The sequence below is a fragment of the Lissotriton vulgaris genome, chromosome 7 (genome assembly GCF_964263255.1).
Source record: "Lissotriton vulgaris chromosome 7, aLisVul1.2, whole genome shotgun sequence".
NCBI lineage: Eukaryota > Metazoa > Chordata > Amphibia > Caudata > Salamandridae > Lissotriton > Lissotriton vulgaris.
The window spans coordinates 1139318473-1139344965 of NC_141695.1; positions in this window are offsets into that span (position 1 = coordinate 1139318473).

The window sequence follows — 26493 nt, forward strand, 5'->3', positions numbered from 1 at the left end:
ACCGATTTAGGGCTATCAGCCAGGCTAGCTTGAATTCAGTGGCAAAGTGGGAAAGGGGCCCACATCTGGGCATACCCAGGCAACTTAGGGCGAACAAAGCAAACACAAGGAGATGATGGACGGAGCGCTGAAACTTTTCAGACACTCACCCCCAGTCACAGATCTGGGTTGAATCCATCATCCTTCTTCCGTTCTAATGTGCCGCCGTTCACCAAAACCAGCTAACACAATCTCCAGCAGCTGGCTCAAACTTTTGCTGGTTCCTCAGCACTCTTCGGTGTTGATTATGTGGTTACGTTTCATTGATGGTCTTCTGATAATCTGGGATGGATCAAGAGCTGATTTTCAGGAATACTTTGAGATTCTAAACTCAACAACAACAAACTTGCAATTTACATACATCAGCAATGAAAGAGTCATCTTCCTGGACACTGAAATCTATATACGGGACAATCGGATACACACAACCCTACATCAGAAAACAACAGCCACAAGTGCAATTTTACATGCGGACAGTTTTCACCAGCAAACCCTAATTCAAAACAATCCCAATGGAGAATTCTTTTGAATTCGAAGAATTTGCTCAGCAGCGGAAGAATGGGACAAACATAGTAAAGCCACAACTCAAAGATTCAAATAAAGAGGCTATCATGAAGGTACGATCAAAAAGTGCTGGGAGAAATCGAAATTCAAAGCTAGAGAGATCTTAAAAAGTAAAATGAAAAGTAAGGAAGATACAGAGACAATTAGGCTGATTACTACTTTTTCCAATAAATCACAGAAAATAAAAGCTATTTTAAGAAAAAAACTGGAAAATATTACAACTGGACCCCGCAGTAGGGAACATCAGGGGCAAGCATCCTAATGTCAAGTATAGGAGAGCAAGGACCGACTAGTCCAGTCATTCCCAAAAGGAAACAAACAAACCCACTCAATGGTTGAAAACAAAAGGATTCTTAAATGTCAAAATTGTAAGGTTTGCCAGATTTTTTAAAATACAACGGAAATAAAAATGGCCAACAGTAAGATGTGAAAAATCCAGGAATGAATTACCTGCAAGAGCCAATACACAGTGTATGTGATTGAATGTCCCCGTTCCTTGAAATATATAGGGAGTAGTATTTCCGACCTGAAAAACATGCACCTTGGAACACGTACGCGCAACCGTCTACAAAGATGGAAGCAATGCGATAGCGAAACATATGGAGTCACACCACGGAAGCAACTGGAAAAGTCTTCAAATTTTATGCAATTGAGAGAGTGGAACGACATGAAAGAGACGGAAACAGGGAAAAGAAACTTCGTCATAGAGAGTCCCGACATATTTTGAACTTTCGAACTATGATTCCTTAAGGTCTGAATTAGAGCGAAGAACTCTATGTACATTTATAACCTGCATTCGTTTTTGTACCCCTCGATGATTGAATAATCTTTACACACTTTTTTCACATATTTGTGTATTTATTTTCTTACATTTATATACCTGTTACACCATAAGTAAGATTGATTAGCCCCAAATTAATTATATTAGGAGTATTTACAAAAGAAATTTGTTCTCAATAGAGTAACCCACTGAAGGGTAAGACTCTTTGAAGAACTGGGGACCCTTCCTATGAACTTGAAAAATAAATATTAATAGTGATATTGAATGAGGGCAACAACTGTAGGGGAATGTAACCAGGATAACCATTTGAAGGGCTAACAATATTTAGTCTGTTATTTAATTCACTTTTTTTGAGCACTAATTTGTCACGTTATGAAGTAGTGAAGTATATACCGTGTGAGTGAAACCACATCTCCCACAAACCCCCTGTGATGTTGGAAACAGGAAGTGACCTAAGCACTAAGGAAATGTATTTTGGGTAAACTGACATCACAAGTATTATTGTGATCAAGGTCTTGGGTGAAACCGAAACGCATAGATACGGCTATTTGTTTGCTAAATGAAATAACTTTTTTCAAAAATCCTCTGTGAGTGCGACCCAATTCCTTTGCGGGAGAAGTTTGATATATATATACATATATATATATATATATATATATTGTCGCTCCAAGGTTGTCCACCTTTGAGTAGCACACGAGCAGCAGCTTGATTTATGTGTAGGTGAGGACGAGGATCCGCTTAAAGGTGCTGCTCCGCAATGGATCTGTCCGACGCGTTTCAAAGCTCCATATGCTGCTCTTCAGGGGCTTTAACGGAAGCGGTATGTGCAACCACTAACCCACTTCTCCATTTTCCATGTGACACATCCACCAATGGGAGGCTCAAATGAGACTGTGTATTATGGGAAGTATGGTGCGGAAAGCACACAATCAAGTCCTGTATGGACCCCGCAAGTGGGCCCATCCTCGATCCCGTGTACTGCTGTTGTTTTACTTCCGTGACCCCCAAGGATGACGGGGTGCTGCATACTCCGCGGCTGGACGGCCGCGTATAAATTGTCGCCCCAAGTTTGTCCACCTTTGAGTAGCACCCGAGCAGCAGCTTGATTTATGTGTAGGTGAGGACGGGGATCCGCCTGTAGATGCCGCTCCGTAATAGATCTGCCCGACGCGTTTCGAAGCTCCATATGCTTCTCTTCAGGGGCTTTAACGGAAGCGGTGTGTGCAACCGCTAACCCACTTCTCCATTTTCCATATGACACACCCACCAATGGGAGGCTCAAATGAGACTGTGTATTATGGGAAGTGTGGTGCGGAAAGCACACAATCAAGTCCTGTATGGACCCCGCAAGTGGGCCCGTCCTCGATTCCGTGTACGGCTGCTGTTTCACTTCCGTGACCCCCAAGGATGACGGGTGCTGCATACTCCGCGGCTGGACGGCCGCGTATAAATTGTCGCTCCAAGGTTGTCCACCTTTGAGTAGCACACGAGCAGCAGCTTGATTTATGTGTAGTGAGGACGGGGATCCGCTTGTAGATGCCGCTCCGTAATGGATCTGCCCGACGCGTTTCGAAGCTCCATATGCTTCTCTTCAGGGGCTTTAACTGAAGCCGTGTGTGCAACCGCTAACCCACTTCTCCATTTTCCATATGGCACACCCACCAATGGGAGGCTCAAATGAGACTGTGTATTATGGGAAGTGTGGTGCGGAAAGCACACAATCAAGTCCTGAATGGACCCCGCAAGTGGGCCCGTCCTCGATCCCGTGTACGGCTGCTGTTTCACTTCCGTGACCCCCAAGGATGACAGGGTGGTGCATACTCCGCGGCTGGACGGCCGCGTATAAATTGTCGCTCCAAGGTTGTCCACCTTTGAGTAGCACACGAGCAGCTTGATTTATGTGTAGGTGAGGACGGGGATCCACTTGTAGATGCCGCTCCGTAATTGATCTGCTCGACGCGTTTCGAAGCTCCATATGCTTCCCTTCAGGGGCTTTAACGGAAGCGGTGTGTGCAACCGCTAACCCACTTCTCCATTTTCTATATGACACACCCACCAATGGGAGGCTCAAATGAGACTGTGTATTATGGAAAGTGTGGTGCGGAAAGCACACAATCAAGTCCTGATGGACCCCGCAAGTGGGCCCGTCCTCGATCCCGTGTACGGCTGCTGTTTCACTTCCGTGACCCCCAAGGATGACGGGGTGGTGCATACTCCGCGGCTGGACGGCCGCATATAAATTGTCGCTCCAAGGTTGTCCACCTTTGAGTAGCGCACGAGCAGCAGCTTGATTTATGTGTAGGTGAGGACGGGGATCTGCTTGTAGATGCCGCTCCATAATGGATCTGCCCGACGCGTTTCGTAGCTCCATATGCTTCTCTTCAGGGGCATTAACGGAAGCAGTGTGTGCAACCGCTAACCAGCTTCTCCATTTTCCATATGACACACCCACCAATGGGAGGCTCAAATGAGACTGTGTATTATGGGAAGTGTGGTGCTGAAAACACGCAATCAAGTCCTGTATGGACCCCGCAAGTGGGCCCGTCCTCAATCCCGTGGACCGCTGCTGTTTCACTTTGGTGACCCCCAAGGATGACGGGGTGGTGCATACTCCGCCGGATGGCCTGGGGATATTGTGGTGAGCCTTTCTGTTAGCGAGGGGCGCTTTGCTTAATTTATATAGATAGATAGATAGATAGATAGATAGATAGATAGATAGATAGATAGATAGATAGATAGATAGATAGATAGATAGATAGATAGATAGATAGATAGATAGATAGATAGATAGATAGATAGATAGATATTTTCAAAAAATTCAACAAAAAATTCTTTATTTCGATTCAGTTAAAACCATATATATATACATATATATATATATGTATATATATATATATATTCACTGAAAAAACATAGGTTTCACACACGTTATAGTTAGAAATTAGCATTTAAAAAACCTTAGAAATTCACTAAAAAACCATAGGTTTCACACATGTTATAGTTAGCTGGACATTTCACTCATACAAAACCATTGAAATTCCCCTGTTACAGTTAGTTCAGCTTACTATAACTCGCGCGCCCGCAATGCGTTTGTTAAACTGGGATCCTTGTTTATACTCTTCACAAAAAACTGCAAACGTTGGTATGCAATACAATTCTTTTTAGTTAGTACATTTTGCGAACATGCATGCAATTTGCTGCAATGAAAAAGGTTTGTTTTACTAGTCCTAGACAACACAATCCAAATGTCCATGTTTATGTTTATGTTTATGGAATTTGTAAAGCGCTCTTATACCAACGGTCTCATGGCGCTGTCCTACGGGCTCCAACAGTAAGCTTCGGTGAATAACCATGTTTTTCGTTTTTTCCTAAAGCTGGTATATTCTGAGGTTAGTCTGATTTCAATTGGAAGTGAATTCCAAAGAGTGGGGCCAAATACCGAGAAGCGGGAGCCACCCATTCTCTTTCGTTTAAATCTTGTTCATTGTAGCTGATCTAAGATTCCGTTTAGGCAGGTATCTTGAGATCTTGGTGGATATAAACTTGGGGCCTGTATCGTGAAGTGCGATACAGATCATACAACCGGTCTTGAACATAGACCGCTGTATCACAGGAAGCCAATGAAGCTGCTTCATCAACGGATTTGTGTGGCAGTGTCTCGGTTGCTGAAAGGCCAGCCTAGCTGCTTGATTTTGAATGAGCTGTATCCTATGAGTTTGGTTGGCAGGGAGTCCTAGATAAATGGAATTGGCATAATCCGACCGGGACATTATTAGTGCAAGCAGAATAGCTTTGCTTGCCTCCCTGGAGAAAAAATTCCTGATTTTCTTAAAAGTCCTCAATTGATACATGCAAGTAGATGAAACCAGGCTGATCTTTTCCTGCATGGATAGATTAGCTTTTATCTTGATTCCCAAACTTTTCACTACATTTTTGGGTGCTCAGTGCAGCTGGCCAGTGTGCTGGTGTCCACTGAACTATTCTGTTGTTATAGATAATTATATCTGTTTTATCAGAGTTTAGCTTGAGATAATTATGCGTCATCCACTCCTTGATGAAAAGCACAGTATGTTGAAATAAGCCCTTGGAGTTGTTTGTATCATCAAGCAGGAAGATCAGCTCCATGTAATCTGCATAACAATATACCTTCACTCCTCTTTATTGAAGAGCATGAATCAGAGGACAGATGTATACATTAAACAGATGAGGCGAAAGAGAAGACCCTTGAGGTACCCCACATGTGGTATTAACCCAGGAGGAATTGAAGGGTGCTAGTCTAACGGACTGGGAGCATTCCCTTAAGAATGAAAGCATCCAATCCAGGGCTGTGCCCCTCAGACCTGCCGCTGCCAATCTATGCGCTAGAATTTGAGTGATCCATGGTGTCGAAGGCAGTGGACAGGTCTAATAGTACCAAGGCCTGTGTACACCCCCTGTCTGCTCCTTCCTTCAGGTCATCCATAACACTTAAAATAACTGATTATGTAGAGTGCAGTGGTCTGAAACCTGCCTGATGGGAATCCAAAAAGTTAGAATCTTCGATGAAGGCACATAGGAGTTTAGCCACATGTGCCTTAAGCAGTTTGGCTAGGTATGGAAGGAGCCAGATAGGTCAGTAGTTGCTCAGAATGCTAGGATCTACTCCTGCTTTCTTTTGTAATGGCACTAACACTGCCTCTTTGAAGGCGAATGAGACTACCCCTTGCTCCAGGGAGGTATTTAGAAGGGAGAGAAAGGTAGCTGGGAAATGAGAAAGCAGTTCTTTTTGTACCCTAGCAGGGCAATGGTCATTGGAGAACCTGACTGAACCTTGTTTCTGAGTTCTTCCAGTCGATCAGGAGTTATCTTTTTGAAGTTAGTCATCGTTATGGGATTTTCATATGACTTATGAGATTTCCATTCCAAATGGTGTGGTTCTGAAATTCCGGACCTTGCTGTAATATGTAAATGTAAATGTGTTTCGATTTATATAGCGCACTTTAACCCAGGGGCCTCAAGGCGCTTGCTTAGGGAACCCATCCTGGTATTCCCCTGTGAGATACCCCGGCCGGGTATCCACAAGGTGAAAGCCAGGCATCCCGCCGCGAGGGGCCGTAGTGGAGATTAAGCAAGCTATTGCCCAGAGTTGCAGAGTGTGACCCCGTGAGTCGAGTAGGCACCAGAGCGAGAATTGTCGACTCCGTGGAATTTTTGAGCCCGAGACCCGCCGAGGCAGGGAATCGAACCCTGGTCCACTGCCGATCTCAGCTTCTGGGTCTGCCGCCTCTAACCACTGAGCCACGCTTCTCCACATGGTACCGAGGTCCAACACTCGTGTCACAAAATGCCCTCGTACCATGACGAATTTGGTATCGGCAGACCGGTAATGATTAGGACATTATCCCTGTGCATTTGCGTCATGATTGGGCGATGCCAACACCCTTAAATCATGGTTTCCGTTCCAAACCCTCGGACTCCATTTTGTCAACGGCATCCATCTTATGCCTTGCCCTCATATAAGTCAATTGATTAAGGTCGAGCTTGATCTGAAAGGACACGTCCACCTTAGCTGACTTCCCCATGACCTGAACGAACTGACTCTACCGCCTCCAGCCAAACCTGTTTGGGCAGCTCCTCGCCCAGTGGCCGAGAAAGATATCATCAAAGCACAACACGCCATAAACCATTCACCACCTACAGACCATGTTTTCTGCACACATACACCTGTCCATGTTCCTTGTTTATGGCCAGTTTTATGACCAGGAGGTGCCCTGTTTTATTGGGGTTTTCATCGATATCTGATTGTAATTCCGGGCTGGGCTGGGTCCTCTATCACAAACTGGACATCTAAAATATGGGTTGGCCGTCATGACTTCGCGTTTTGCTCTATTGTGTAAATATGTCTATGACCATATCATAAACTCAAGAATTCTTGCCTGAAGTGTAAAACTGTGTATAAAAGGAGAAGGCTGGTTCTGTAAAAACGAACAGTCTCCTGAGAACTTACGGCCCGTGCTGTCGTACTTCTAGGACACATGTTACTTGGTTGCAACCAATAAAACTTAATCTTTGACTTCACCTAGAAGACTCTTGGTTTCTGTGGTCCGGAACAGGGAGAACTCAGAGGTCTTCGGTGTGATCCTCTGGCACCACCGGGTTCCTAAAAACCCGGAACCTCAGTTGGCGCCCTACTCGGGGCGGTATCAAGCGGTGATGGTCCAAGTCAGATGTTCGTGAGGAGCTTCGTGTGAAAATTCCAGAGGACGGCCAGCCACTTCAGCGACCCCTGTATGTCGACGTGGTTCCGAAGGTCTTTGCTGCGAGGTTCCCCGCGTCCCGACAGCTACGAAGGACTGCTGCCCTGACTATCGCCCTGTTTTGGACCCAGTGATCCTTGGTAGAGCGAAACGATAGACGAGTCTTCTAGTGACGTCACCGATCTTTAATACTTCAGTTAAGTATAAGTGGAGCGTCTCCTAGTCCTTAGTTTGTTCTTAGTCTTTGGTATCCTTGAGGTACACTTTGTTTGGAACTTGCAAGCGCCAAAACCGAGGGATTCGTGTATTCACGAAAATACCATATTTAGATAATCCCTTGAAGTTTGAAGCTAGACTAGTGAGCAAAGATGCCTGGTCTTAGCAGACTTGGAAACTTGTTTTGTCTTGGTTATAGTAAGGACTCCCGATTAGAGGATTCGTGTCCGGTTCCTCCGATTGGAACTCCAACATATGAGTTATATATAAAGCACGGAGTGGGCCCTATCACATATAATGAGGTATGGATAAAATACACCCGCAAGGATGGTGTTTTAAAATGGCCCCAATTTGGTAGTTTTGACTCAGAAGTTTTAGATAACCTCGAGGTCAAACTGTTTAAGAAGAAAGCCCGGCCGGCGATGTTTGACTCTTTTCGCTTATGGCGCAAAGAAGCCAAACAGAAAGAAATAAGATTAGCTAAGAAGAATAAAAGAGGTATGTCGATGGTGCAAGCCGCCATCGCATACAGGGATAATGAGGAAGAGCAGGAAAATGAACAAATGCTCAGAAGCAAGAAACTAGCAGTAGATAAATGTTACCCGATGTTGCCCCATGAAGGACAAGGTTCCAAGGGAACATCCGAGAAAGATCCATTAATGTCCCATTTATTGAATTCACCACCCCCATATACATCGAGTATTGTTGGACCCCCGAAGCGTTTCGTTATACCGCGCCCTGGCGCACGAAAAGCAGCTCTTGCACAAGCACCAGCTCCTCTTCAGCTGGTTCCTATTTCTCCGGCGCAGCCTTCTCAAGGGCCGCCGCCTTTACTACATACTCCGTCTACTTCTTCTGCAACTTTGCCTACCGCTCCACCTGTTTATCCTGATACTACTTCTGTCACTGCCTCGACTTCTTCTGCTGTTGCTTCGACTTCCTCTTTACATCAGCCTGTCTTTTCTGGCACATCTGCCTCTCCGCAAGCTTCCCCTTCCGTTCGACAGAGAGTGGCAAGTACTGTCACTGGTCTGTTCTCACCTTTCTTTGGGTCGCCTAAAACGACCCCTAAAACAGGACGTAGACAATTGCGTAGTCAACTGCCTAATTATGAGGAAAGAGAAGTGCTGAATGAGTTAGCACGCAAATGGGTTACTGACACGGTTAAATACGATGTTCAGTCTGTTATGGAAGTTTTCCGACAATGGGATGCACCCACTCAGAGATACGTATTCGAAGAGATGTGTGTATATCTTTGCGAAGATTTGGAAACAAATGATCCCAAACGCAAAATGCAGGAATTATTTCGTATGCGTTTCAAATTCTATGAAGGCATGATTGTAGGTGCCGATGTCGAAAAAGCTATAGATCTGTTATTATCCTATAGGAGTAAGGGAAATGTGTCTAGATCACTGTATGAGGATGATTTGTCAGGTAGGAAAAAGGCACGACAATATCCCATGAGAGAAGTTCCTCCAGTTTGGAGGGAAGGTGATGCGAATGCACATCCACCTGTTCCACCGCATTTCCAGCGTGTATGGGTACATGTCCCCTGGAAAAGATCTGAAGTGTTAGCACTCAAGCAGACATTACCCGATCCACGTAAAAATCCCGCAGGGTATTATAAGGAGTTATCACAGACTGCCAGCTCATGTATAATGAATTTAGAAGATGTAGACATGCTGTTTGGGAACGTCGTTCCACAACCTTTATGGAGTAAGATCCGCCATACAGATCATGATCAAGAACTAGGTGACTCCTGGGCTAATATTGCTGCTACAGATGCTAGACAAGTTGGTGGTTCTAAACCAGAGCCTTTAGTAGCTGAACTTCCTGGTAGAATTATCATGTACACGAAGACCTTAAGGCCTGAGTTACGTGTCAATTGGGATAAGTTATCTGCGTGCAAGCAGAAGAAAGATGAGAATGTGTCTGACTTTTTCACGAGATTTGAAGAGACTTTCGTCGATCATAGTGGTCAGGATATGGCTACCGAGGGTGGCCAAAGATTGTTCGTAGACAAGTTCGTACATAATCTGCTTCCCGAACTGTGTAATAAATTGAAAGATTCAGAGAGTGCTTGGGCTGTTTCCACGTCAGCACAGATTTTAGCCACAGCCCAGTACTACGAAAATAGGCGCAAGGACGAGCTAGATAAGGCAGACAAAAAGACTAAAGATTTAAAGACCAAAGCTCTTCTCCAGCAAGCCTATCCGCCTTGCACACCTAGTCAGCCCAATTATCCACGACCACAGCAGTATTCGAGAAAAGCGCAAGGAAACGAGTTTTCCCATCAGCGTTTACCATACGGCCCGAATTAGTGTGCCTATTGCAAAGAAGAGACACCCACGCACAGACAGATTGGAAGAAACTAGTAAACTCCCCTAATCTGCACCTCGTCGCTGAGAACTCAAAACCCCTCCCCACTGGTTGTACTGAAACAGACTACAGCAATTTCTGTACATGGATCACAGATCTCGGAGGACCCCCCAACCCGCAAAAAGCGAGAAAAAAGCAAAACAAAAAACGTGCCCCATGGTTCTCCCCCCACCTTAAAGACATGCGCTCAAAGGTTAGAACCCTCGAAAAGAAATGGCGCCGCATCTATAGTGATACTGAACTCCTAGACTACAAAACTGCTAGGAAACATTATCACGCAATGATAAAAACCGCCAAAAAAGAGCATTTTCTTGAGGCCATCACTATGTCCAACAACAATCAAAAGCAAATTTTCAAAATAGTAGATGACTTCATGAATCCCAGAATCCTCAGGCAAGAGATTCCACCTTCACCTACCCTGTGCAATTCGATAGCAGACTACTTCGAACAAAAAATTCAAAACCTCATTAAAGATTTTCCAGACCCCCCTGAATCCCTTTTCCAGGAAAATCTACCAACTACTAACAAAAGCCCGCAGCTAAGTAAGTTTGCCCCGGTCAGTCTTGACGAAACTCGCCAAGCTATCCTCTCCATCAAGTCAGGCTCCCCTTTTGATCCGTGTCCCCCTCTGCTGCTCCAAACCATAGTGGACATAGTTAACCCCACTATAAATAACATCATCAACTCTTCCCTTGCCACTGCTGCCATTCCTTCTGAATGGAAACTCGCTGCCGTGAAACCCCTTCAAAAAAAAACCCTAGCTGACCCTACCATACTCTCCAACCTCCGCCCTATATCGCTGCTTCCACTACTGTTCAAAATCACAGAGTCAGCGGTTAACAAACAGCTGACCACATTTCTGGAGGATAACAACCTACTTCACCCGAGCCAGGCAGGGTTCAGAGCAAAACATTCCACGGAGTCAGCCCTCCTTCATACGGTGGAGACCCTCAAGACAGCAATGGACCAAGGTAAAAAAGCCGTCTTGATCCTGCTCGACCTGTCGGCGGCCTTTGATACGGTCTCACATCCCGTATTAATTGGCCGCCTGGCGAACTTGGGACTAACAGGAACCGCCCTAAACTGGCTGAAAAACTTCCTTAGCCATAGGAAGCAAGTCACCATACTGGGGAACTATCGTTCGGACGAGAAGGCTCTCAATACAGGGGTGCCACAGGGCTCTAGCCTAAGCCCAATTCTTTTCAACCTGTATATGACCCCCTTGATAGAGCTCATCACCTCCTTCAACATCAGCACAATATCGTACGCTGATGACACTCAGCTCATCCTTGTTCAAGACAACACCACCTCAGCTGAAGAGAATCTGAGAGACTGTCTCACTGCCACCTTTGAATGGATGAGAACTCACCACCTCAAGTGTAACTCAGGGAAAACGGAAATCCTCCCCTTTGGTCAGGACAACCTTTTTTGTCCGAAACAGTGGTGGCCCCAAGATGCTGAGGTCCCGCCAAACACAATCAAATCAGCCCGCAACCTCGGGATTAAGTTTGACGAAGCCCTCTCTTTCAAGCAACAAGCAGGTACCGTGGCAGGGTCCTGCTTTAACATCATCAAGGGCCTGAGAAGGTTCTTCGACCTCCTCCCCCTGACGGCCAGGAAGACAATCGCAGTGGCCCTCATCACATCCCGCTTGGATTACTGCAATAGCATCTACGCAGGTTCCAACAAAAGTGTCCCGCACAAACTGCAGATGGTGCAAAACACCGCAGCCCGCCTAGTACTGAGGCTGCCCAGGAAGTCATCTGCCTCAGCAGCACTCAGAACCCTACACTGGCTGCCCATTCATAAAAGAGTACTATTTAAAATCCTACTTATCACCTTCAGAGCCTACCACCAGTCGGGTCCCTCCTATCTGTCCCAAAGGTTTGGAAAATACACCCCCTCTCGATCGCTCAGGTCCTCCAACCTGAACCTACTGGTGGTCCCCAGATTCAGGCTCTCAACCAAAGGTGGAAAAACTTTAGGTTTTTTAGGAGCTAGAGCCTGGAACAAGCTCCCCTCCCAGATGCGTCTGATCCCTTCAGAAAACTTGTTTCGCAAGGCTCTCAAAACCTGGATTTTTAATGCATCTGACAATCTCGTCCAAAAACTAATTTAACCAAACACATTTCAGTCAGCCTCCCCCCCCCCCTCCCCCTACTAGTCGCCAGCATATTTCCTTTTTTCCCCTCCTCTGTGACACCTTTACCACTAGCGCCAAGATGCTCCTTGGAGTGTAAGTCGCGCTCTATAAAAACCATATCATATCATCATATCATATCAAGAGGGTCATTTCAAGAATAATTGTCCAGCTCTGGCACGACGTCTGAATGGTGTTTCTGGAGCTTCTCATGCTCGAGGTAGAGGTGTTCAACAGGCTCCTAGGGGTAGGGGTCGTGGAAATTTCCCCCAGAATAACACTTCCTTTCCGCCTCAGAATTCCATGAATAGCTTTGATCAACAAAATAATGCGTCCTCTAGATCAGCTCAGTACTATGCTGATGACTATTACGCAGAAAACGAGAATGAGGGTAATAATTGCTAGGACAGCCATAGACAAAGAGAGGGAGTTGTTTCAGTTCCAGTAGATCAGAATGGACCTTATGTCGAGGTGATTACTTCAGGAGTGTCAGAGCCATTTCTGCTGGATACTGGTGCTACGAAAAGTTCGATTATGCACTCAAAACTTCCTGGCGCACCTTTGTCTGGCGAAATGAATGTTTCAGTAGGTTTCTCTGGCGCCCCTGTTAGAAACCCGATCTCTAGTCCTATGGCCCTTTCTGTTGGCCCATGCGAATTAGAAGCACCCCTCATCCTTACCACAGGTTGTGGCGAAAATTTGTTAGGTTTGGATTTGTTAAAGAGATTATATGCGACTTTGTACTGTTCTCCTTCGGGAGTACAACTAACCCTTGGTAAGAAAGTGATTTCCCCAATGTATTTGTCAAAGGAAGATATTCCGACTGAATTATCATCCCTCCCGGATATACTTTGGGCTACTGGTTCTAATGATGTAGGTTGTTTAGAGATAGCACCGTATGTCATAACGTTGAAAGCCAATGTTAGGTTGCCACGTATCCCCCAATACAAGATCTCTAGCGAATGTGAAAAAGCGTTGCTAGCGATCATTTACGATCTGATTGAGAAAGATGTCATTGAGGAAACAACAGGCAACATTTGTAACAGTCCTATTTTGCCTGTCTTAAAGCGTACTGATCCTTCACAGCCTCCTGTATACAGATTCGTGATCGACCTTAGAGAAGTAAATAAGATCGTTGTACCGCAGTTTCCAGTCGTCCCCGACATTACTGCCTTATTGACAATGGTTCCAGCTTCAGCCACTTGGTTTTCGGTGATTGACCTGAAGAACGCCTTCTTCAGCATCCCGATCGCGGAGGAGAGCAGAGACATTTTTGGCTTCAATTTAGGAGGACGAAGCTTCCGCTTCAAACGCGCTCCTCAGGGCTACTGTGAGAGTCCATCCATATTCAGTCAGGCTCTGAAAACGCAGCTCGATACGATTGTTCTATCTGATGGTGCGACTCTGGTTCAGTATGTAGACGATCTACTGATCGCTGCAGATACTGAAGAAATTTGCAAGCAAGCCACACTGTCGTTGTTGCATCATTTATGTGACATGAAGCATAAAGTCTCCCTTCCGAAATTACAATTTTGCCGACAAGAAGTGACCGACCTAGGTCACATCTTATCGAAGGAGGGAAGGAGACTGACCCCAGAAAGAATACAGGTAATCGCAGGATTGAGTACCCCAAGGACACAAAGAGAAGTTCGGGCTTTCTTGGGCATTACATCGTACTGTAGACAATGGATACAGAATTTCTCCCTATTGGCCAAACCTTTGCTGGCACTACTCTGCAAAGACACACCCAATCCTATGCCTTGGTCTGACGACTGTCAGACAAGTTTCCATGAGTTGCGCGAAGCATTGTGTTCGGCTCCTGTGTTGGGCAACCCCGACTACAGTAAGCCTTTTACGTTATATGTCCATGAGAAGGAAGGTTGCGCATTATCAGTACTGACACAATACTTTGGAGAAGAACAGTGCACATGCGCGTATTTCTCAGCGACTCTAAATCCTTTAGCTAAGGCATTACCAAGTTGCTTGAGGGCCACTGCTGCAGCAGCTGTCTGTATTCGACAGTCCGCTGGGTTAGTCATGAATAATACCCTGATCATTATGGTCCCACATGCAGTAGACATTTTACTGAACAGAACGAAGACGCAGCATTTAACTAGCGCCCGACTGTCCAGGTATGAGCTGACACTATTAGCGAGCCACATACACATAAAGAGGTGCGATACACTTAACCCCGCCACGTTATTACCTATTTCGGCAGAGACAGACGAGGTTGAAAAACACGATTGCTGCTTTAGGACAGAAGAAGAGACAAAAGGGAGAGTAGACTTGCAGGACACCCCCCTTCCTGAATGTAGTGATACTCTATGGGTTGATGGTTCATGCTTCAAGTTGCCAAATGGTGATACGACTGCAGCATATGCTGTAACAACATTACACACTATTGTAGAGACCGCACGCATCCCCCAGAATTCCGCGCAAGCAGCAGAGCTAATAGCGCTTACAAGAGCATGTGTGTTGGCAAAAGGAAAGCGAGTGAATGTGTATACTGATAGCCAATACGCCTTTGGCGTAGCCCATAGTTTCGGACGATTGTGGCGTGAACGTTGGTTCCTGACGTCGCATGGTGCAAAAATCCAACATGGTCAGCTAGTTAACGAGCTCCTCGAGTCACTGACCTTGCCGCTACAAGTTGCGATTGTAAAGTGCAGTGCACATAGAAAGATTCAAGATGATGTTGGTCGTGGGAATGCATTTGCCGACGAGGTCGCGAAAGAGACTGCAAGGAACACAATGAGTCGGATGTATGTTGTAGGTCCTGCTAGATGGATCCCGATGTGGGTATGTGTGAGGACACTATAGAAAGTGTAAAGTCTATACAAGCTGATGCCACCGGAGAAGAGGTGAATGAATGGAGAGAAAGCAAGGGAAGATTGGATGCGAATGGTTGTTGGGTCGAATTGTCAGAGCACCAACGATGGCTGTTACCCGACGCATATGTACTCGCAGTGGTGACAATGGCCCATGGAATGGCGCACATCAATGTAAAAGGAATCTGTAAATTGTTGGCCCCAGTATGGCAGAATAGTGGAATCCCGAAATGCGCAGAGATTTTGGTCAAGAACTGTATGGTGTGTTTGAAGTACAATCCCGGTAGGGGAACACCAACTCCAGCGGGTCACTTTGCGCCTCCAACGTACCCGTTCGAGGTTTTGCAGCTCGACTTCATCCACATGGAGAGGTGCAACAATCTGAAATACGTGCTTGTTATTGTTTGCGCTTTCTCTAGGTGGGTGGAAGCGTACCCCCTCAAGGACAACACTGCCTTGTCAACTGCCAAAGCCCTTGTCAAGGAATTCTTCCCTAGGTTTGGGATGCCTAGAATGGTCTGGAGTGATAATGGAAGTGAAATCTTGGGACGGGTGATGAAGAGAGTGCGTGAATGTCTAGGCATCCACCAGAAATTCCACTTTGCAAACCACCCCCAATCAGCAGGTCTAGTAGAGGGCTATAACGGTACCCTAAAGCTCAAACTAGCCAAGATCCAAGCCAGCACAGGTCTTAAATGGCCTGACGCCTTGCCTTTTTACCTTCATTTGTGCCTGTTTTTCTATTTTTGTGCCCGTGTTAGCGTCTTAATCTCCATTTGTATTGTTATTGTTATTTTGTTGCCGTGTCAGCGTTTTCCTTCCTGTTTGCCCGCCTACGTCGCCGCCCTCCGTCTTCCCTCCCCGCTCCCCGCTTCCCGCTTCCCGCCACCACCGAAGACCCCGCCCCTTTTTTCCTTCTGTTCCCTCCCCGCTCCCACCTCCCAGCTGCTCCGCCCACCCGCGCACTTGGCCTTATATGGCGACCGTGCGACGCAGGTGAGTGTGACCCACTTGTGGGACACCCCCGCGCCGCACGGCCACCAGCTGCTGCGTGTGCCCCATTGCCTTGCCCTCTGCCTCGCTGCCTGCCTCGCTGCCGGCTGCCGGCTGACTCCGCTGTTGGTTGTTTTGGCCTTGTTTTTACCTTCATTTGTGCCTGTTTTTCTATTTTTGTGCCCGTGTTAGCGTCTTAATTTCCATTTGTATTGTTATTGTTATTTTGTTGCCGTGTCAGCGTTTTCCTTCCTGTTTGCCCGCCTACCTCGCCGCCCTCCGTCTTCCCTCCCCGCTCCCCGCTTCCCGCCACCACCGCAGACCCCGCCCCTTTTTTCCTTCTGTTCCCTCCCCGCTCCCGCCTCCCAGCTGCTCCGCCCACCCGGGCACTTCGCCTTATATGGCGACCGTGCGAACGCGCAGCGGTCACGCGCAGCGGGCGCGCCGATTGTGCGCCGAAGGCGCGCCAAAGGTAAGCCCGTCTGCGCCCATCCGCGACCGGATCGCGACCAGCGCCAGGACCCCTGGCCCACGAAGACCCCGACCTACCCGCCTGACGTACTCCGCCGCCACCCTCATCGCACTCAACACCGGCCGACTCCCAGAATGCCACCAAGCCACACCACGACGCACCCACGGACCTTTCAGCTGCCAAGCCTGCAAATTCACCTGCATCCGGACCTGCCTCGCACCAGCACCCGCCAAGTCGAACACCAGCAGCACCCACCTCAAGTGCATCCTGCTCAACACCCGCTCCGTCCACAGACACGCCATCGAACTCTGGAACCTCCTAGACGCCACAGCCCCTGACGTTGCCTTCCTCGCAGAGACCTGGATGAACGCCTCTTCAGCTCCCGACATCGCCATCGCTATCCCAGAGGGCTACAAGATCGTCCGGAGGGACCGCAACGCCAACCAGATGGGAGGAGGCATCGCCATCATCCACAGGAACACCATCCGTCTCACGACCAGCACCGACAACACCCTGACCACCGCCGAACACCTGCATTTACAGATCCACACCGACCCGAACACCACCCTCAGAGGCACCCTGATCTACCGACCCCCGGGACCACGCACCCAATTCAGCGAGGACATCGCCGACTTCGTCAGCCCGCATGCCCTCCCCTCCGCCGACTACATCCTCCTGGGGGACCTCAACTTCCACCTGGAGAACAACAACGACCGCAACACCAGCACCCTGCTCGACAACCTCGCCAACCTTGGACTCAAGCAGCTGGTGTCCACCCCCACCCACCTCGCCGGACACACACTCGACGCAGTCTTCTCTTCCAGCACAGACATCGACTTCAGCCACGCCACAGAGCTTCAATGGACGGACCACAGCTGCGTCCACTTCACCTTCAAGAGAACGACGACCCACCACCACCAGCAACAGGCCGCCCGCAGAAGCTGGAACAAGATCACAGCAGACCAGCTCGCCACCTCCCTGAGCCAGCACCCTCCTGCCAGCTCAGCGAACCCCAGCCAGGCCGCCGACAACCTCACGAAGTGGATCAGCAACTGCGCGGACGAACTCGCCCCGCTGAGGACCCCGCCCAGCAGACCCGGCAGCAAGAAATCCCCGTGGTTCACCGACGAACTCAAGAGCTCCAAGAAGAATTGCCGAGCCCTCGAGAAAGTCTGGAGAAGGGAACCTACACCGGACAACAGGACCACTTTCAAGCTGGCCACCCGGAAGCACCACCAGCTGATCCGCGCCGCCAAGAAAACTGCATTCAAGGACCGGCTGGACAACAACGCACACAACTGCAAGGAACTCTTCAACATCGTAAAAGAGCTATCCAACCCCAGCGCAGGAAACAACGACATCACCCCATCGCAAGAACTCTGCAACTCCCTCGCTTCATACTTCCACAACAAGATCGCGGACATACACAACAGCTTCAACAACCAACCAATGCACACCAAGACCGAACAATCACCCCCCACCACCACCCTCCACGCCTGGACCCCGATCAGCACCGAAGACACCATCCGCACGATGAACTCCATCCACTCCGGATCACCGACCGACCTCTGCCCTCACCACGTCTTCAACAAGGCTGACGCTGTCATCGCACCCCACCTGCGAGACATCATCAACACATCCTTCGACACCGCCACCTTCCCTGAGAGCTGGAAGCACGCCGAACTCAGCGCTCTACTCAAGAAACCCACAGGGGACCCCACCGAACTCAAGAACTACCGCCCCATCTCGCTCCTCCCGTTTCCAGCCAAAGTCATTGAGAAGACCGTCAACAAGCAGATGGCCGCCTTCCTCGAGTCGAATGGATCCCTCGACCCCTCACAGTCCGGCTTCCGAGCCAATCACAGCACCGAGACCGCCCTCATCGCCGCCACCGACGACATCCGAGCCCTGATGGACAACGGAGAAACAGCGGCCCTCATCCTCCTAGACCTCTCCGCGGCATTCGACACTGTCTGCCACCACACCCTAGTACAGCGCCTCAGCAACGTCGGAATCCAGGACAAGGCGCTGGAATGGGTCATCTCCTTCCTCGACGGAAGAACACAGAGAGTCCGCCTACCACCGTACAAGTCAGAAGCCACCAAAGTCATCTGTGGCGTCCCTCAAGGATCCTCTCTTAGCCCCACCCTCTTCAACGTCTACATGAGCCCCCTCGCGGCCATCGCACGCCAACACAACCTCAACATAATCTCCTACGCCGACGACACCCAGCTGATCCTCTCCCTGACCAACGACCCCGCCGCCGCCAGAGCCAACCTGCACGAAGGGATGAAAGAGGTAGCCGAGTGGATGACGACCAGCCGTCTGAAACTGAACTCGGACAAGACGGAGGTCCTCATCCTGGGCTCCTCACCCTCCGCCTGGGACGACTCCTGGTGGCCTCCCGCCCTGGGCACCGCACCCAAACCGACAGACCATGCACGCAACCTGGGCTTCATCCTGGACTCCTCCCTCTCCATGACCAGGCAAGTCAACAACGTTTCCTCGGCGTGCTTCAACATCCTACGCATGCTACAGAAGATCTTCTGGTGGATCCCCACCGAGACCAGGAAGACCGTCACCCAGGCCCTCGTCACTAGCCGACTGGACTACGGCAACGCCCTCTACGCCGGTACCACCGCCAAGCTCCAGAAGAGGCTTCAGCGGATCCAGAACGCCTCAGCCAGACTCATCCTCGACATCCCACGAACCAGCCACATCTCCGGACATCTGAGAGACCTTCACTGGCTCCCCGTCAACAAAAGAATCACCTTCCGCCTCCTCACCCACGCACACAAAGCCCTACACGACCAAGGCCCGAGCTACCTCAACAGCCGAATCAACTTCTACGCTCCCAAACGCCACCTCCGATCAGCCAACCACGCCCTTGCCGCCGTCCCCCGCATCCGAAGAGCGACTACAGGAGGAAGGTCCTTCTCCTACCTGGCCGCCAAGACCTGGAACTCCCTCCCGACCGACCTGCGCCTGACCCAAGACCACCTCTCCTTCAGGAAGAAGCTGAAGACCTGGCTGTTCGAGCAGTAGCGGCACCCCCCCCCACCCCCAGCGCCTTGAGACCCTACAGGTATGTAGTGCGCTTTATAAATGTCATTGATTGATTGATTGATTGATTTAGCACTCCTATCTACCAGAATGATTGTCCATTCTAGACTGGGACTTAGCCCACACGAGATCGTGTTTGGGCGCCCAGCAAAGATATGGGGAGTTCCGAGGCCCAGAAGGCTCAGTGAGATAGAGCACCCTGTACTGCTTGATTATTTACACGAATTGACAACTAAACTGCATATTTTACATCAACAGGTCCACAGCTCCTCTCCACCGGCGTCTGATGATCCAGGCCACGCCATCGAACCTGGCTCCTGGGTCCTAGTTCGGAACTTCAGGCGAACCAAGAACGAGGAGCCTCATTGGACCGGACCTTTCCAGGTCCTGCTATCTACCCATTCTGCAGTACGTGTCCACGGAAAAAAACATTGGGTGCACGGCGCCCATTGTAAACGGGTCCCACTGCCCCTTCCATATGACCGGTGGGTCCGGAACGGAATCGCTGACTCTGAGACTGAAACTGTACCTCACTTTACACTCTTCAGCGATGCACGACCGAAAGGAACTGGTACAGAAAAGGAGAGTGATCGTATTTTGCAAGGATTTGTGCCACCGTCAATGCAGTTGGACACTACAGAACCTGAAACGTTGTTCAAAGACCACACCGTACCTGGGAAGCAACAATATAATCTGAGGTCGAGAAAAAGGGACTAATAAAAAGTGCACTTATGTAACTCTCTTTCCCCTAAGAACTATTTTTGATTTTACAGCTCTCTCGCCCAGGGAACTTGCTCATTTTTGATTTTCGAACAGCCATCCAGTTCTGCTGCTAGGGCCGCGGTTGAAGTCTGAGGAGTGCAGCTGGGGACGCCTAGGTCAACGGTTCTGGTCGGTCTGAGGGAATTACCCCGGACTAAACAGAGCGCACTTCTTGGCAGAATCAAACTCCCACCGCGGGCAGCAACCAGAGGATGGAGTTCCCGAGGGTAGAGAGACCTGCCAGACCCATGAACTTTAAAAAGCAAATATGCACTGTGATGGCCAAAAAGAGATTCTTGATAGTATGTATTCTACTGTTGTGCAGCATAACGATGTTCTTGATTAGCTTTAATCTATCCACGTTCCAAGTTACCCTTATAAATAACACTCAGCCCACACCTCTTCCTACTGTTCCCACACACTCATTTCACCCTTTGCCTGAACACGAGTCCGCCAGAAGAATAGAATTTGTAAACAACTCATTCATCCAGCTCCTACACCAGCACCAGTCCGTAATGAACACATCGAACTGTTGGATATGTGGACTTATGCCGCACACAGCCGATAGGGGCATCCCGTACTTTGTCCTGCCATTCAGTTACTATGGTTCTCTGTGGGCTTTCCAGACAATGTTCCTGTTTGCCATAGAACCATATCCCCCGCGTCCCATAGGGAGCAATGTCAGAAACAAGGCACTAGTGGCAGGAATACGAAAAATGAGCAGGGATATTGACACGTCCCGGACAATTCCCAAAGATGAGTTTACCCCGTACAGTAGATGGAACAGCACTCGGTATGGGATTTCTTTGAGTAAAAGCCAGAAATCGAAGAAATCCTCCCTTGTTTGGGTAGTACCCCACCGAGGTCACCTATGTCTGCAAGGTATTGGTAGGGATCCCAAAGCACAGTTGGGGAAGAGCGTGTGCACGGAAACGTATGTGTTTGCATCCCGAACTTCCCCTCCATTCACGGCGGCTAAGGGTACATACTTCGTCTGCCATGACAAGGCATACACATGGTTGCCCCCTGACTTCTCGGGCACATGTTTCATCTCGTTTCTGCTGACACCCACCTACACGGCCGGGGCAGATTACCATCGGACAAGGACAGTTAGGGGTGTCGTGAGTCAAGACGACACTGCGGGTCAAGAGTTTGAGGACTTCGCAAAGGGTTTTCTGCCGTTTTGGGGGCCTATGGTGAACAGCAGGAACATTCGCCAGTTAACAAGGGTAGTTGAATCCGCCATGACTGAGACGGCCGGAGCCCTTAGTAACCTGACTGCCGAGCTTCAATCGGACCGACTTATGACCCTTCAAAATCGGATTGCCCTAGATGTCATACACGCAGACCGTGGTGGTGTATGTAGAGTGATCCAATCCAGTTGCTGCATTTTCATCCCCGATAATGCTCCGACAGTGTACCAGGCCATCTCCAAATTACACAAAATCTCTGATTCCCTTCAATTGGAAAAAGGGGATTGGTCCTTGCTCGGGTGGTTCTGGGAACTGATATCTGCCTGGGGATGAAAAACTCTGATCTTCATTGGGATAATCTTAGCCATTCTGTTTATGTTCTGCCTGTTTGTGCAGTGCGCTCCTGCAATATGTGGCCTCTGTGCTACTTCATGTGTAAGGAAGCCTGCGTCAAGGGACGAATTGAGCAACAGAATGATGCTACAGCAGCATCTCCACGAATTCATCAATACAGATTTGGACTCGGATTAGCATAAGTTATTGCCTAATATGAGGGCAAAAGGAGGGTCTGTGGTTCTGAAATTCCGGACCTTGCTGTAATATGGTACCGAGGTCCAACACTCGTGTCACAAAATGCCCTCTTACCATGACGAATTTGGTATCGGCAGACCGGTAATGATTAGGACATTATCCCTCTGCATTTGCGTCATGATTGGGCGATGCCAACACCCTTAAATCATGGTTTCCGTTCCAAACCCTCGGACTCCATTTTGTGAACGGCATCCATCTTAAGCCTTGCCCTCATATAAGTCAATTGATTAAGGTCGAGCTTGATCTGAAAGGACACGTCCACCTTAGCTGACTTCCCCATGACCTGGCCGAACTGACTCTACTGCCTCCAGCCAAACCTGTTTGGGCAGCTCCTCGCCCAGTGGCCGAGAAAGATATCATCAAAGCACAACACGCCATAAACCATTCACCACCTACAGACCATGTTTTCTGCACACATACACCTGTCCATGTTCCTTGTTTATGGCCAGTTTTATGACCAGGAGGTGCCCTGTTTTATTGGGGTTTTCATCGATATCTGATTGTAATTCCGGGCTGGGCTGGGTCATCTATCACAAACTGGACATCTAAAATATGGGTTGGCCGTCATGACTTCGCGTTTTGCTCTATTGTGTAAATATGTCTATGACCATATCATAAACTCAAGAATTCTTGCCTGAAGTGTAAAACTGTGTATAAAAGGAGAAGGCTGGTTCTGTTAAAACGAACAGTCTCCTGAGAACTTACGGCCTGTGCTGTCATACTTCTAGGACACATGTTACTTGGTTGCAACCAATAAAACTTGATCTTTGACTTCACCTAGAAGACTCTTGGTTTCTGTGGTCCAGAACAGGGAGAACTCAGAGGTCTTCGGGTGTGATCCCCTGGCACCACCGGGTTCCTAAAAACCCGAGACCTCAATGGCTGGTGGAGTTCTGGATGGCCTTGATTTTTTCCACAAAGAATGTGTTCAACTCATCGCACAGGGCCTAAGAGGGAGTGATGGCCAAGGTAATTCGGTCAAGACTAGAAAGCACTCTGCCAATTTTCAAAATATCTCTGGATTTGTTGCTAGAGCTGAGCACCCAGGTAGAATAATAGGCCTTCTTTGCCTCCACTATAGCAGCTGTGTAGTCTGTGAGTTCTTTTTTTAATGCCTCTTTCTTTCTGTCTGAGTGTAACTTCTCCGCCACTTACGTTCTGCCTGATGCGTTTTGAGTTTTACAATTTTTAACTCCTCTGTAAACCAATTGGAGGTTTCATGACGCCTCAGGGGCCTTTCTTTCCTCTGTAGGAGGGCATGCACCTCACATGCTTGAAATAGCCAGTTAGAGGTGGCTCTCTCCATCTCATTAACATTGGTCATAATAGGCAGATGAGTGGAATGCAACGTACTAAAAAACTCCAGTAGGCGAGACCGGTTTCAAATTCTGGTCATTGGTTTCATGTTGCTCCGAGGTTTAACTGTGGATAGACCATTTATTGAGAAATAGATGAGATGATGATCTGACCAAGTACATGGCTGTACCAGTGTTACATTCTTGCATTTCCTCTGCTTTGTTTTCTTTCCCTAGTTCTTCTATTATTGTTGCTGGAGCCTAGAATGTATGATGCGTGCATGCATCTTACATACTGGGTTTCAGATTCTGCCTCAACTGTATGTTGTTCTGGACTTGCTGCCTAACGGACGTGCTGTGCTTCTTTTATTCAGTCCTGAAATAAAACCTTATTTTTTTTATATATACAAGCCTCCTACTTTTTTATAACCAGTAAGTAGAGGACCGTCCATACTGTTCAATTTCTTCCTGAGCCACCTAAGGACCCAGTCAACAACAGCAGCCTATTTTGTAGACATCACTGCAGTGAGCCGGATCTAGGACAAATTGGTTTTGCTCTTGTCTCTATTTTGTTCAATAGGGACTAAAGAAACCTCAACTATTTTTCTCATGTGAAAAAATGACAAAATCTTTATTACACGTCAATATAAATTGATTAATATTGCAATGAAACCACAAGAAACAATTTCAAAGTTAGGGAAAATTAAACAAAAAGAAATAAAAAGTGTTTTTATCAAAGTCCAACGGAAGATACAGCTCTGTATTGGTGACAGGGGGGATACGGCATCCCACTGCCATAGATTCTCAAATGAACATCAGTCATAAAAAAACTAAAAATATAACTTGTCTCCAGAAAACTAAGCAACCCAACATTATATGCCCCAGCAGTGTCAATATCGCTTTTTTGGCGTTCTGTCTTTTATTGCAATGAAAATCTATGTATACATTTAAAATAAATAGCAGGTTTTTACATCCTAAAGTCGATTCCCACCATTTTTCCTTCCTATGGCCATTGTTCAAAAAATGAATGCACTAATTCAACAAACCTGTGATGGGCTGAGTTTCAAAATAACTACTTTGCTACTTATGTACTTTAAATTATAGTATCTTTGGTTTGTAGGAACCATTAAACAATATCACATATAAGCAACTGTACATTACTACAGTAAATCAACATTAGAATGCATAACATTTCATTCTACAACATTTACAATTTAGAAAGTGAACTAGACAAAAAGTGGCAATTTTCCAAACTCCGGAGTCCAAATTTACTTGTTCTATTATTGCAGGGCTACTATCTACATAATAATCTGAGATCGTCCTAATTATTTAGCCATTGTTAATATTTATTTACTTAGTAATGAACAACAAAGGTATATTTATAGAGATTTGTATAGCGCTAAAATGCAATCAGTATGGCCTCACAGCATCATGCTCACAGAAGGAAATGAATCTTGCCTCTATGCCATAACTTGGGCATCAGGAACTACAAAACCGCAACTAGGGTTCTCAGGGCAGACACAGCTCAAGTAATTGTCTTTGCGGTCTCCAGGTTACTGCTATACATGTGGAGATAGAAATAACAAACAGGGGGAGAGAGAGTCTGATCGAGTGGATTTGTTCTCCCTAATGTATATGTATAAACAGTAAGAATCCACCAGTAGCTGTCAAGTGTTCCCTACAGTAGTAGGGAGCACATAGTGTTTTTAAAATACCCCTCACACACCAAAAGGACCCTTGGTGTCATGCTTCATCATTGGGGTCTTCGCACCCCTCGGCGGGATGCGGCGTGCTACTACCTACGACCACGCAGGAGCACTTATTTCAATGACTATGCATGGTGTGTGTGAGGGTTGGATGTTAAGGTAAGTGAGTAGTGGCGTTATAAGTGAGTGATGAATTAAAAAGTACCTGGCTCGTGGGGTAAACTAAAAAAAAAATTAATGGGCCCCGGGCTGGTACTATTAAAAATGTGTGCTGTGAGGTGTCTATGTTACGTTATGTACATCACCTCTTGTGTGCGTCGACATGTTTCGGAGATCAACTCCTTCAGAAAAAGCTGCCCTATTGCCACCCAGTACATAGTGCTAATATCATTGTGTGTCCTAGTTGCATTTTACTGTCATTTTCAGTTTTCTCTCTTTATAAACTGTGTTGTAGAAGATAACCAGTATAGGAGTTATTTAATGAAATCCAGTTTCTGCTTCCCAAATTTGTTATGATGTTCCCCCCTACCATGCTGCTAGTCTCAATTATGGGTACTATAAATATTTTTCCCTGTGGGAATTTCAGCATCTTAATTATTCTATATTCTATGTATTATGTTTTTAAGTGTTTAAATGTCATGCTTTTTTACAGTTTAAATTCTAGTTTGCTTTTATGGCAATTGCCGAAATAAAACGTATTATTATTACCTTATAGCTCTTTCAGGTTCCAGTATCTTCACACTCTGATCTTGAGTATTCCCTCAGAGGCCCGAGTCTGTTTTTTATGTTAATAGTGTCATCAGGGTGTGAGAGAGGGGGAGAATTGTGTCTCTGTAATATTCATTTTATATGTTTGGTGTAGTGTGGCTTGGTGTCTGCAGATTGAGTAATTTTGGGTATGTGAAATATGAAGAAGCTTGAGGCATGTGTATGTGGTAAGGGACTATGAGTTTGATTGCTCACTGTTATGGTTAGTCCTGCTCTGTGCCCGGTGATAATCACCTGAATTAAATATCTCAGCTTTGATGTATGAGTGAAGAAAAAAAACAAGATCTAAAATGCAACACAAAATAGTCTAGAATGAGCCTCTCATCCATTGCATAGAACACCTTTAATTCTCAGTATCATCTTTTCAGTACTTACCTGTCCTTCTGTACGTAACCAAATGCTCCAGGTCACCACCACACCGTTTCTAGAGCTAGGCTTCCGTTTACTAAACAAGTGTGTTCTTTTAG